Source organism: Danio rerio, chromosome 19 (genome assembly GCF_052040795.2).
Source record: "Danio rerio strain M-AB ecotype USA chromosome 19, GRCz13ab, whole genome shotgun sequence".
NCBI lineage: Eukaryota > Metazoa > Chordata > Actinopteri > Cypriniformes > Danionidae > Danio > Danio rerio.
This window is the reverse complement of record NC_141039.2, coordinates 39,950,617-39,963,572: the sequence shown is the minus strand read 5'-3', so window position 1 is coordinate 39,963,572 and position 12,956 is coordinate 39,950,617. Positions and strand designations below refer to the sequence as shown.

Below are 12,956 nucleotides of genomic sequence, written 5' to 3'. Positions count from 1 at the left end.
ACCATGTACTCTCATAAATCATTGGAGAGAGGCAGAAAAAAATACAATAGCTGAATTTTGAAGGGTTGCTTGAGTGAACCTGAGCAGTGAATTTGGCCATTGGAAAATATGTCCACTTCACTCAGAGAGCAAGAGGCATGATGGGATTCGTACCCCCTGCTGAATGCCATCTAACCCACAGACTTCCACACATTTATCATTCACCACTGAGCATGTGCATGTGTGTGTTTGTGTGAATGTGTATGCAAGTGTGTGGACTGCAGGTGACAAGGAGGGATTGTGTCCATATAACCTCACAGAGATGGTATGACCACAAGCTTGAGCTGCCAGTCAATGGCTAACATTCACAAAAGACTAGATACAACAAGAATAATGGTGCAAAAATGATGTTCTGTAGGCTTTCATTTATTAAAACTCCATATGATGGAAACTTTGGTGTAGTCCTCAGAAATATTAAAAAGCATGTTCTTTTATCCATGTCTTTTTGTGGTTAAAAACACAAGGGTGCTACTTTAAATGTAACTGAAAAAAACATGGTCTTTGTACTTAAACCATTGTAATTGTTCATTAGTTTCAAAAACAGATTTCTTTACAGTTTAAAATGGCATCTATGGACATTTTTCTGCTGAAGATACTGTTGTCCTAAAAAAAACTGTCGGGCCAGTGCGAGTCAGGGCTTTTATCGGGCCAGGCCGGGCTAATCGCCTGGGAGTTTGAAATCATGTCTCGTTTCCACTATTGAGCTAGTAGCTCGCAGCGCGTCACGCAAACCCCGCCCCTAGAACATCCTCTAAATCGAACGTCACACAAACCCGCCAACTTCAGCGGGAATCAGGCTGATAAAGCACATTACTGTACAGCAGCACATTGTATGTCTATACGCACATGCCTGTGTGTTCTCATTCATCATATTCATTTACTCACCAACCGACTGTTGGCATCGAAATCCAGTGGTCTCGCCACTAACGGAGGGATCTAGCGCAGGGAGCGCACACATCCATAATATAAAACCACATATATAAAATTCTCTAATAACTCAATATAAAATGTATATTATAACATCCTCAGTTAGACAGACGCTGTCCAACATGAGACGCTGTCCAAAACTGAAACATTATTTTTTCCCTATAGGCTTTATGACACTAAATAGGTGATTCCCCTTTATTTAAAGATGTTGCTTATTATATCTTAAGTAAAGGCAAGTGTTCAGTGTTTTAGCACATAAGAGCAGCACGTAATAAAATATAGTCTATATTTCGTTGCGCTCAGCAGCTATGCACTAATAAAGCTCTTCGTGTTTTTAATTTTTCCTTTTTTTAATTTTACCACGTCACATAAAAACATAAACACTTGTTTGAGAACACAGAACACATTTTGAATTTGCAGTTTTCCCCGATGCTTATGTAAAGTGCTGCGCAGCTGGAAGACAGAAAAAAGGTCGCCTATAGATTCTGCTTTTACTCACCCCAAAAATGCTCTGTTTGCACGATTTGATTAATATTATCGTATCCAAATACTTTATAAATCATATTTAAAACCTTCTCCGGTGTTTATTGTTTTTAAAAAATATCTAAAATCTTTTTTTTCAGACAGGCTTTTGAAAAATGAAAGTTTAATATGGCTTTAAAACAGTTTGATTTGTATATATACTTAATTGTTATAGCTAGCTTTTGATAGTTTTATATTGGTTTATATATTTAATGTGATTTTATTATCCCCGATATTTGTAATTCTTTAAATTATTTCAATATAGCTTAGGCTATTTTATCAAGATATAAAACTATTGTGTTGAGCCTACAAAAGTGGACACGAAATTTGTAAAGTTTTATATCTTTCTGTTGTATTCATACAGTGTATTATCTCCAAAATAAAATAAATAAATAAATAAATAAATAAAAGAAAAAAGTCGCTCGCGGCATCAACAGAGCTGTAAAGGGAGCGCTCTTTTGCTTGGTCTCACATTTACATACAGGCATCTAAACGTGCACAAACACACCTCTTAAACTTGACAAAAACTCTCGAAAACCATTACTAGCTGCTGTGTCTGTATGGTGTAAAGATTATTATGAGTTATTGAAACATCAAGGAGGATGCAGCAAAGAAAAGTCACTTATAAATTAAAACTACTTTATTATATTATGCAACAGTCTTACATTTAAACATAAACAGAAACAGAAACATAAGGGCGATCAAGCAAAAAGACCCCAGCCTATAAGGCTAGATATTTTCTTTGCCTTATTTATTTATTTGTTTATTAGTTTGGCGCATGTACTCGTGTGCGATCGAAAAACTGTGCCCGCCTCTCCTTTCACTCTGCCACAAAGCCCCAGTTGGCCCTCTTTGGCCCAAGATATTCAACAGGCCGAAAAAGGCCGGCCGCTGGCCCCAAGAAAGCCCCGCTTTGGCCCGATAAGGCCCCGGAAGTGACCGTGGAAACGCGACTGGCCTTGGCTCGCCCTGGCTCGCTTGCTTTAGGTGCCTCATATAAAATAGTAAAACAGTAAAATACTGTAAAGATGAGAATAACCGTGTTTGCAAAGAATGTTTGAAAATATGCCTCATTTTTGTAACTCCCATAAGAAGACACTATTAGTGCAGAAGCTACACCCTCCATCTTAAAAGTGTCTAAATATTTTGCAAGGCAATTTTAGAAATATGTAAATTATAGCCTCCACAAAAACACTCCCATTTATAAACAGAAGCAAACAAACGGTCTCAAGGCTTTCAATACAAATCCCCAGCCATATCAATGAGTTACACATTGTTATTCTACAATAACACACACCCTCAGGAGAACTGTTTTTCACTGAAGCGAGCCCCATTTGGGAGCTGTAACCACGAGTCACCCAGAGGCTAAAGAGACAAACTACTGACACCAGATCAGTCCAGCCCGGGTGGAAGTCTGTGCCCGAGCGTCAGCTGTAGGGAAACTGGCCACATCCTCCTTTTGTTCCTGAGAGAACAGTGGCATTTCTGTACTCTGAATTCACAATAGAGAAGTACTTAAATCTGGGCGGGTGTGACGCCGTGCCTGGTCAGAGTTTCAGCTGCCCACACATGAAAATACAGCATTGCACAAAGGGACCTTTTTTTGGCTGTTCTATCCAAACACACCCACATAAAAACACAATGCTGCAAAACATTATTATGCTGGCTTGAAAAAAAGTAGGAATATTGATTTGCAATGTAAACTTCTTGTTATTCCTCTGTGATTCAAATTAGTCCTTTCAAGCTACAACCAGCAAACACAGATCTATCTATCAAAATAGCTTATGGGGCATATTAGCAATAGGCTAAAAGATGAAAGCTTGAAAAAGAAGATAGATGTATTGTAGCTAGTTAGACAACTACCCAGCAGGCACACAACATCATAAGATATTAATATTAGGTTAGATTTAGGTCATGAACACTGAACAAGATTCAATGTCTAGCCAGCTTCTGAGGACAAGGCTATTTTAATGTCCAATAACGACGTCAAATTATGTTGATATTTGGTCTATTTTAGGTTGTGTTGAAAATAGACCAAAATCCAACGTCTGATACGTGTCATAGTGATAACATCATCATAACATCAAGGTGTAACATGATTAGACATTGATATTTGATTGATTTAAGGTTAGAAGTTGGTCAGTGATGTCGACCTGATATTGGGTTCTGACGTCAACATGTTTTCATTTCTAAAAAAATCCAACGTCCCCGCGACGTTGAGGTACAACATCAATATGAGATCATGTTGACATCTTGTGCCTGCAGGGTAGAGATCTAGCTAGACAGACAGACAGACAGATCCTATAAATTCATTCTCTTTAAACATTTAAAGTTTCTGATGTTTCCCTCTGAAGTTAAAATAATAAAAGTCATATTTAATGTTGTTTCTCAGGTTATTGTATCTTGTAAAGTTCTTAATATTCTTCTGATATTGGAATGTATGCTAGTTTTCAAGCTACAACCACCAAACAAGGATCTATCAATCAAAATAGCCTATGGGGCATATTAGCAATATGTTAAAAGATGAAAGCAGTGTGTTAAATCATACTAGCAATGTGCTAAAATATGCTAACAATGTCGTAAAATGTAGTAATCTGCCAAGACAAACTGTTTATAAGCTTGAAAACGAAGATAGATACATGTACAGTAGCTAGACAAACAGACAGACAGATTTCACAATTCATCCTCTGAAACATTTCAACTTTCTAAAGTTTCCCTCTGAAGTTAAAAACCTCAATATTTCAATATAAAAGTCATACATTTAATACTGTTTCTCAGGTTATTGTTACTTGTAAACTTAGTATTATTCTTTTGAGATTCATATACATCCTACATCCACTACAACCATCAAACACAGATCTATCAATCAAAATAGCCTACGAAGCATATTAGCAAACAGGTTAAAAGATTAAAGCAAAAAAAGATTAAAGCATGCTAGCAATGTGCTAAAACATGCTAACAGTGTGGTAAAATATAGAAGACAAACGTTGATGTTGACTTGAGGAAGTAGTCTTAAAAGCTTGAAAATAAAGACAGATACATGTACAGTACCTATCTCAAAATCCAGCCTGTTAAACATTTAAACTTTCTAAAGTTTCCCTCTAAAGTTAAAAATTTCAATATTTCAATATAAAAGTCAAATTTTTAATACGACTATTTTTTCATATTTTTTAATACGTTTCTCAGGTTATTGTATCTTATAGCCTAAATGGATTTAAAAAAATGTTCTTACAAAAGAACAGGACAGATTCACAGACTCTGTTATTTAAATGAAGGCCTACTTTGTTCTTTGGATAAACTCTCCATTCAAAACAATGTTACATGCTTTCCATTTAAAGTAAAGTCCCAGGCTACACAGTGTTCATTACAAACAGCTGCTGTTATCTAATTCTAACAGAAGAATAATCAAATCTTGGAAGGGTAATTAAGAAGAAGCTTGCAGCAAGATAAACAAGAGACAGTTGGGCTCTGGAGAAGACAACACTTTAGCTGCTCCACTAAGGAAAGATTCATTTAAGGTCATATATTCTGTGAATTCAATATGGTCTGAGATGATCTTGTACATGTGAGATTCAGCAAACAACAGAAACTACATATGATTTGTGTGATGTTTTGCAAAAGCAACCAAAACAATCAATACTAATCTACTAATATGAATACTTAATATACATATGTAAAATAATAATAACCATAAGACCTCATTATTATATGTTATTATCAGAGTTGGGTGTAACACGTTCCACAGTAATTCGTTACTGTAATCGAATTACATTTTAAGGGAACGCAGAAAGTAACGAATTACATTTTAAATTTGTGTAATTTGATTACAGTTACTAAAGTCAATGTAATTGGGTTACTTAAGTTACAAACATAGATTTTAGAAGAAAAAAAAAAATCTTCTTTTAAATCACATTTTCCGCTGCAATGTCAGACATAGTCTCAGAAAAAAAACTCCAGAATTCTATTTTGCATGATATTGGCATCAAATTCAAAACATGTACTCAGGAGATGTGGATATGAAGGACTAATTTAATAAATATATATTTTTATGAAATAATAAAATGTTTACTGTGATGCAATTTTTTTGACATTAATTAAGCATTTATAACTTTTTTTTCTGTTTTGAGCATTATAAACTCTAGATTATGGGTAGTAAAGCCAAAAGTGTCTTCTTTCAAAGATACATAAACTGTGAATGTAGACCAAATAATTTAGCAACTGTTACTGTTTTAGTCAGGGAAGCTCATCTGACTGTGAGGGAAAAAAAGGACACCGATATAATCTCTGAATTATTATTTTTACAGAAATTTTATTTTGCATGCTATCTTCATCAAATCTGAAATATAAGCTCATGAGACAATTAGCTTTCAAATGATATTTTCTCTAGGTTATTATATTAATGTTTTCCTGTGTTTTTATATGGAAAAACAAATATCGAACACTGTTCTATTTTCTTTCTCATTACTTCATAATGCATATCTTTTTATATTTCTAAATGGACCAAAGTAAAGCTCAAAATGTCTTCTTTCCAATGATACCAAATTTATTTTTATAGCTCACTGTGGTCAAGCAAGAACTGTTGCTATTTAAAGATAGGTGTAAATCCCCGAAAGTGAGTGCTGGCTAACAGGTTTTTAATAATCATGAGCTTTTAAAACGCTGAAGAACGCGAGCTGAAATTATTGCTGTCAAGTGGAAATACAAACATTACTTTGATTTCATTGAGCGTAAAAAAAAATATATATATATTGCTGTGAAATTCAGTGTATGTCAAATCTTTAAAAAAACTTTTGACTGCTTTTAACTTGACCAGCAACTTGTTCAAGCACTTGAATAGAAAACAGTTTACAACAATACTCGTCACCAAGGAGGACACCGGCGTCCAAAAACACAGGGTCCATCTCAGCTTAAACAGGCTAAATTGGATTTTTGTGCAGGATGGGAAGTGAAGGTATCTTCTGAATGTGAAAATAAGCATAGCTGCTTGGCCGATCACATATCTTTTGCACATTTTTCAGGCACACCATGTTGAAAACCATGAGTCACGTGACAAGAACTGACCGATCAGCTTCATACTTTGTATGGTATATACACATTTAGGTAGACTAATTACCTCAGACAAACACTCTAAAACTCTGCAGTGCTTTTTCATACTATGGATGTCAATGGTTACAGGTATCCAGTTTTCTTCTAAATGTGTTCTTTTGTATTAGAAAAAAAAAAGATAAACAGATTTGGAGCAAGTGAATGATGAGAGAAGTTTAAATTGTTAGTCTTTTAATATGTCAAGCTGCTGTGGTCAAGCCACTATAATGTTTCTTAGTAAATATTCAACTACAGTTTATTTTTATAGGTATATTTTGTATGTTTGAAAAGTTACTTCAAAGTAAAATAATTAGTAACCTGATTACTTTTTACATTAAGTACTTAGTAATGTAATCAGATTATAATTTTCCAGTAGAAGTCAGTCATTTGAAATCTATTATACTGTAAAACCCAACAGTCAACTTTATCAAATGAAATGAGTGCAGTTAACTCAAAATTGACTGAAAGTTAATTCTACTCATATGAAAAGAGTTTTGAACTCAGAGTTGAAGGTAATGAGGTTTTACTGTGCTCAAATTGCTTCGTTTACGGAAATGAATGAAGTTCAGAGACTCATTTGGATTCATTTTTGAACTTAAATAGTTTGTTGCAATTGGTTTTCTCAAATGGTTTGAGTTACCTTAAGTTTTGGGTTTTACAGTGTATTACTAAGTAACTTACCCAACACTGGTTATTACCGAAATAGCTTTTTATTTCTTATCATCAAAAATGAATACATTTTATTCTGTTTCATAGCATTTGTAGACAATTTCAACATACCAGATACTTCAAAGGCCTAAGAGAATAAATTATGTAAAATATCAAAATAGAGTTAATTATTCAGTAGGCTGCTGCAAATACTACAGATAGATATAAAACACAAGACGACAGAAGAAAATGCACGGATGAAAACAGACAGAGATGCAGAGTGAACGCAAAGAAAGAGTGAAGGAAATCTTTCAGGATGTGTGCCCTTCAGATTAATGGCATTAGTCAGAGTACGGGGCAGGGGGCGGAGGGGTTTACATGATTGGATTTGGCTCCGATAAAGGCAAGAGAGTGAGGAAAAAAGAGTGATGGAGACGGCAGGGGTCACGTCTGCCAGCATGTGTCTGTGTGAAGGTGGGAGAGTCAGCGGGTTTGTGGGCACCACAATGCTGCTTTGATTAACATAATGTTCATGTCACATCAACATACTCCACACTGTAATCCACCCTCAGAACTAAGCCTCCTCCATTCCCTGAACAAGGGAAACAAAAGAGGAAAATTGAGTCTAATCAACCTAATTGTGTAATTAATCAATTTGTTCTCCCTCTAAGACAACAATTTCAGGCCTTGTTCAATTTAACTGTGACAAAACTCATTAGTCATGTGTTTACTGTTTGGATCTGAGTTTTGATAAATGAACTGGACAAATTATAACATTAGCAATTGCAGTACGCCTGGTCGTAGGCTGGGGAGTCTGCAGCACACAGCTGGTTTGTGGGAAAGACAGAGGTTCAAACACAGTTCTGCAGAGCCCTTAGAGGATATAAACAGTGTCTGAGCTTAAGATCACACTGCTGGAGATCAGTACATACTCACCTGTTAAATTCAGCTTAATGTCTGGGATAAAGTGAATATGTGCATGGTACTAGTACTTGAACTTCATATGACTGCAAATGAACATTTAAATCAGTTTTCAGATCTAGAAACGTATGCAAGAGTAATCCCTCAGCCCGTTCTGAGAAGCATTAAGGCTGCAGTTTCTAGTGCTTGTTTTAAAGGTCAAGGAAGTGAGAATTTACTCAGCCCCTAAAGCATATCTGGGCCATGGCACCAAGTAGCCTTTCCTGTTTTACTCACCCCTCTTTAATTCAGAGATGGGAATGCTAGTAAGGACACTTAAGACAATTAAGAAGTCTCAAACTTCAACCACTGGTGTTCCTTTTCAGTGAAGGGCAGTGAGGTTTAGACTGGCCCTCTGAAACCATGCTGTTGTCCAGGTCATAGCAACAGTAACCACTGCAGTTTTACCTACCCCACTGCAAGCAATGCTTCCCACCCCTTCTGGCATTGGGGCCTTTATGGACTGTCACTAGTGCACCTCTTGAGGTCAGGGGAGTGAAGTTTACACTGACCCTCCATAACCTACTGTTGTGCACCAGTATATCCCCCCCAGTTTTCCTAACCCATCTGAGTAATCTTGAGCATTAACATAGTAGGGAAGTGCACTAGCAAGGTCTATCAGCTGATCTGTCAGCAGATCTCACATATTTCTGCCTATAGACAGATCAGCTGTTACACGCAGTTTTCAAACGTTCCAGTGTCCGTGTATATTTGCACTTGGTGAACTGAATATTATTAAAACTTTCTTCTCTGACATGTTTAATCATCAGGACTGTGAACTCATACCAATTGTTTTCTGATTGGTCTTTCACAAGGACTTCAGGATTGTACATTGTGAGGAGCTTTAAGCAGTTTAGGTTTCTTCAAAGATCCTATCAAGGGAGCAAATAGGGTGCTGATGAGAGCACTTAAGTATGTAAAAACAGATGGGACACCCTACTCATCACCTAAACCATACCTGGGCCATAACATGAAGTAACTCTTTCTGTTCTACTCACTCCTCTTTGGTTCGGATTCAGACCTGTGATAGTTGAGGTGGGAATGCTAGCAAGGACACTTAAGACAAAATCATGCTGTTGTCCAGGACATAGCAACAGTAACCACTCAAGTTTTACTTACCCCACTTCAGGCAATGCTATCCACCACTTTTGACATTGGAGCCTCTAAGTATTGCTGCTAGTGCACCTCTTGAGGTCGGGAGAGTAGAGTTTACACTGACCCTCCAGAACCTACTGCTGTCCAAGGCATGGCACAAGTATAATACAGCCTCTAGTATTATTAGCATCGTTGGATTTGCTCTTCAGTCTTTTGGCTCTTAGCAGTGACATTTACATTACACGGAACTAAACTGAACTGGACCTCAGTTGCAATTTGCTAGAACTTTATCTTCTACACAATCTGCATTGCTAAAGTGCTAGAAAAATTAAGATGAATTGAATTAAAGAGTGGCTTGCAGTCCTGAGACCAAAAGAGTGAAGTTTAGTCACACAGCTCTTACTAGCCGTCCTCCATTTTTCTCACTCCCTCAAACCACATTCAGATCTGGGTCATCGCACCAATGTAACCCTTTGGTTTAACATGTACAAGCAGGATTCCAACACATAAGCATCCATAGGCAATCAAACCTATAACCTTGGCATTGCCAATGTCAATACCCATGGCACTATTTGTTTTGTTCCCTCTGGAACCTCTCAGTGTTTATCTTTGGGACATACATATATTTGGATGTATGTTATAGTCACAAATTAGAGTGACAATTACAATAATAGGCTGCTGATTTCTTTTGTTCATTATGATGACGATGTTGATGGCAATTATGACAGTGACAGTGATGATGATGGTAGCGGTAATGATAATGACTTTGGGAGTGATGATGATGACAATTTTACAAAAGCAGCTGTGTTCTATGATGATTAATAAACCAGACATCTCTCAAGATGGATTGCTTTTCTAAAGCGGTGTTAGCTAAGATTGTGAGCCGGGATGACAACAAACAAACTTTTTAGGATAGAAAACATTCTTGTAATTAAAATTTAAAACACAAACTGATGAGATATTTAGGATTGTTTCCTATAACACTTCTAAATTTAAAGCTGGATCGCTCTCAATAAAATAAAATCTAACAATTTTCTCAGACGAGTGGAAATAGTACTATTCAGCAGCATATGTCTGAAAGACTATGAGCTCTGATGTGCGCATATGGCAGGGTTTTAGTGGGATCAGCTCAAAAAGGAGAGGAAAGCAAAGGCAAGGAAGCAGAGAAACCGGGAGAGGGAAAACTGGGAATAGTGGATAGACCAGACTGGCAGTGGATTATTGTTTGAACATATTGGAGCGGATTTAGAGAAATTAGGGAAGCTGAATGGATAAATATCAGGCTAAAGAACAGCACATGTTGGAACTCAACCTCTTAGTTTAGCAAACAATCATGGAGATGCAGTAAAGCATCAGTGCACAAGCAAATATGGATGGCAGATTCAAGAGAATTCCTACCAACAAAATTATTTAGTAAATTATTTTGTAATGTTAGAATTGCTTAATAAATAAATAGATTATGCAAACAAATGTAAGAATTAATAATTCACTACTATCCAATATATTTATAACAGGCATTTGTAATAAGCTTCATCAATTGGAGTTGGAATGAGTGATAAAAATACAATAAACATTAAATTAGTATATTAATGGACTAATTATAAATTAAACATCTATTAATTTGAAAATGAGCAACTAATATAACTTTCAAAGTTGTGACTGATAGTAAAAAATACAGAAATATAAAAAAGAAGAAGATAGCAAAACAAAAGCATTAACAGTATTGGTCTCAGACATTTACACTTCACTCTATGTTTGTTCATAAGACTAAATACTTCCAGCTTAACCCCTGCACAGTAATTCTGTCACTGCTTCATGTAATGCAGTGACAGCCATCTGGCAAAGTTCAGTATGTCAAAGGCAACAACCACAAAAAAGGACATCTAATAATTGGCTATATGTTGGAGGAAAGAGAAAGGGAAAATAAAATAAAAGAAATGAGCGTGACAACTGATTTTACACCAACAAAAAGACAAAAAATACCACAATGTGGTTCTTATGAGGAACTCTAAAACTGACATTAGACAAAGTGAAGGGAATGCCTCAATGCCTTCAATTGAAGTAAACTAATAAAATGTCTGAAATGATTTCTTAGTGTCTTTCTAGCAGGTAAGATAATGTTTGGGTCAAAGACATTGAGTCAGACTGCTTCAGTTGTGTTAATGCTCATGTGGTCAGATGGGTTTTGTTCATTTGTTTGCTTTTCTGCTCTTTTAAATGTTCACATATTCCTCTTGCTTCATACATAAAGCATGTTCTAGCCAAAGAGCTTTCATTTTCCATATGTCACACACTAGAATTTGACTGTTTTTAACTACTGTTTAAAGTGGCTGTGATTTTAATGATAAAAAAAACAAACAAACAAACAAAAAAATCTGGTTAACAGTAAGTTTCTTTAATATATAATATATATGCAATGAACAACCATAAACTGACTTTCCCAGAGTTTCCAGATTTACACTTTTTATGCTTTATCTATTGACATACTATGGCTCACTCACTTTCCTTTGGCGTCTTCCCTGCATTTGAGATCATGGATGTGCAGTCGACAAGTCTGCAGGAACTGTGTGATGCTATCATGTCAATATGGACCAAAATCTCTGAGGAATATTTCCAGTACCTTGTTGAAACTATGGCACGAAGGATTAAGGCAATTCTGAAGGCAAAAAATGGTCCAAGGTGTACCTAATAATGTGGCCTGTGAGTGTCTTTTTTTGTTTAAAACCTTTTACTTGGCTGAGGAAGAAAAGTCATTGAGGGAAATTAGTTTTTGTTCTAAGTGAACTATTATATTGTGGAATGGGTTTAGTATCAAATTGCAATCTAAAAAGACTGATTGAAGTGTGTCTTTAAAGGGATTTATTGTTAAGGCAGAGTATAAGCAAGAAAACTCTGACTCTCCCTAATATTACTATAGTCTGGATGTTTGTTTATGCGTGTTCATTTAAAACTGTATGAGTCAGGAAAGCTTAGCGGAGATTACGGTGCATGTGCACTAGACAAGAATCAGATACAAGAGGATTGAAGTGGATTGTAATGTTCTAGGAGGCTTACCATGACAGAGCAGCCTGTAGCTGCATTTCACTAAAACTTTAAGACAACAGGTCGACTGGAGGGATATATGACAGCTTTTTTATCCACATAGATGCGCAAGATCTGGATTAGGGAGGAGAGATATATTGTTCAAAGTCTCATGTGGCTGAAGACCTCAAAGATCCATGTGTGAGGCTGCTGACCTCCATCTGCGTGTGTTTGGTATGAATGATTAGAATGACTTTTGTGACCCGATTCATTTCCTGGAGGTCTGTATGTCACGGCTAAGCTTATGCTTGTCCTCCGTTGCTAATATTATACCACATATATCAGCCTATTCTAGCTCAAGCCAGTCCACATGAAAGATGCTATGTGTACAGTACATAGTAATTGCACTTAATTGGATACAGGGTCATGGTGTCCAGTCACAGAATTGACCGTCATGGTTAATACAATCTTCCTAAACAAAATGTATGAGATTTGCATTAATTAAATTAAACCTAATCAACCAAGCTGGAATATGGTCCCTTGATGCAGAAAGAAACTTGCTTGCTTGTGGCTGGGTGATTAATCGAAAACTAATCGAAATCGACGTTCAGAACCAATAATAAATTTAATTTTTCCAGGTAATTTTATTTCAATTACTT

General features: G+C 36.2%; 1 protein-coding gene across 1 annotated transcript in view; it reads right to left on the bottom strand.

Annotated features, from left to right (window-relative positions):
• thsd7aa (thrombospondin, type I, domain containing 7Aa) overlaps nucleotides 1-12,956 on the bottom strand; it is a 215,681-nt gene that overhangs the window by 152,666 nt on the left and 50,059 nt on the right.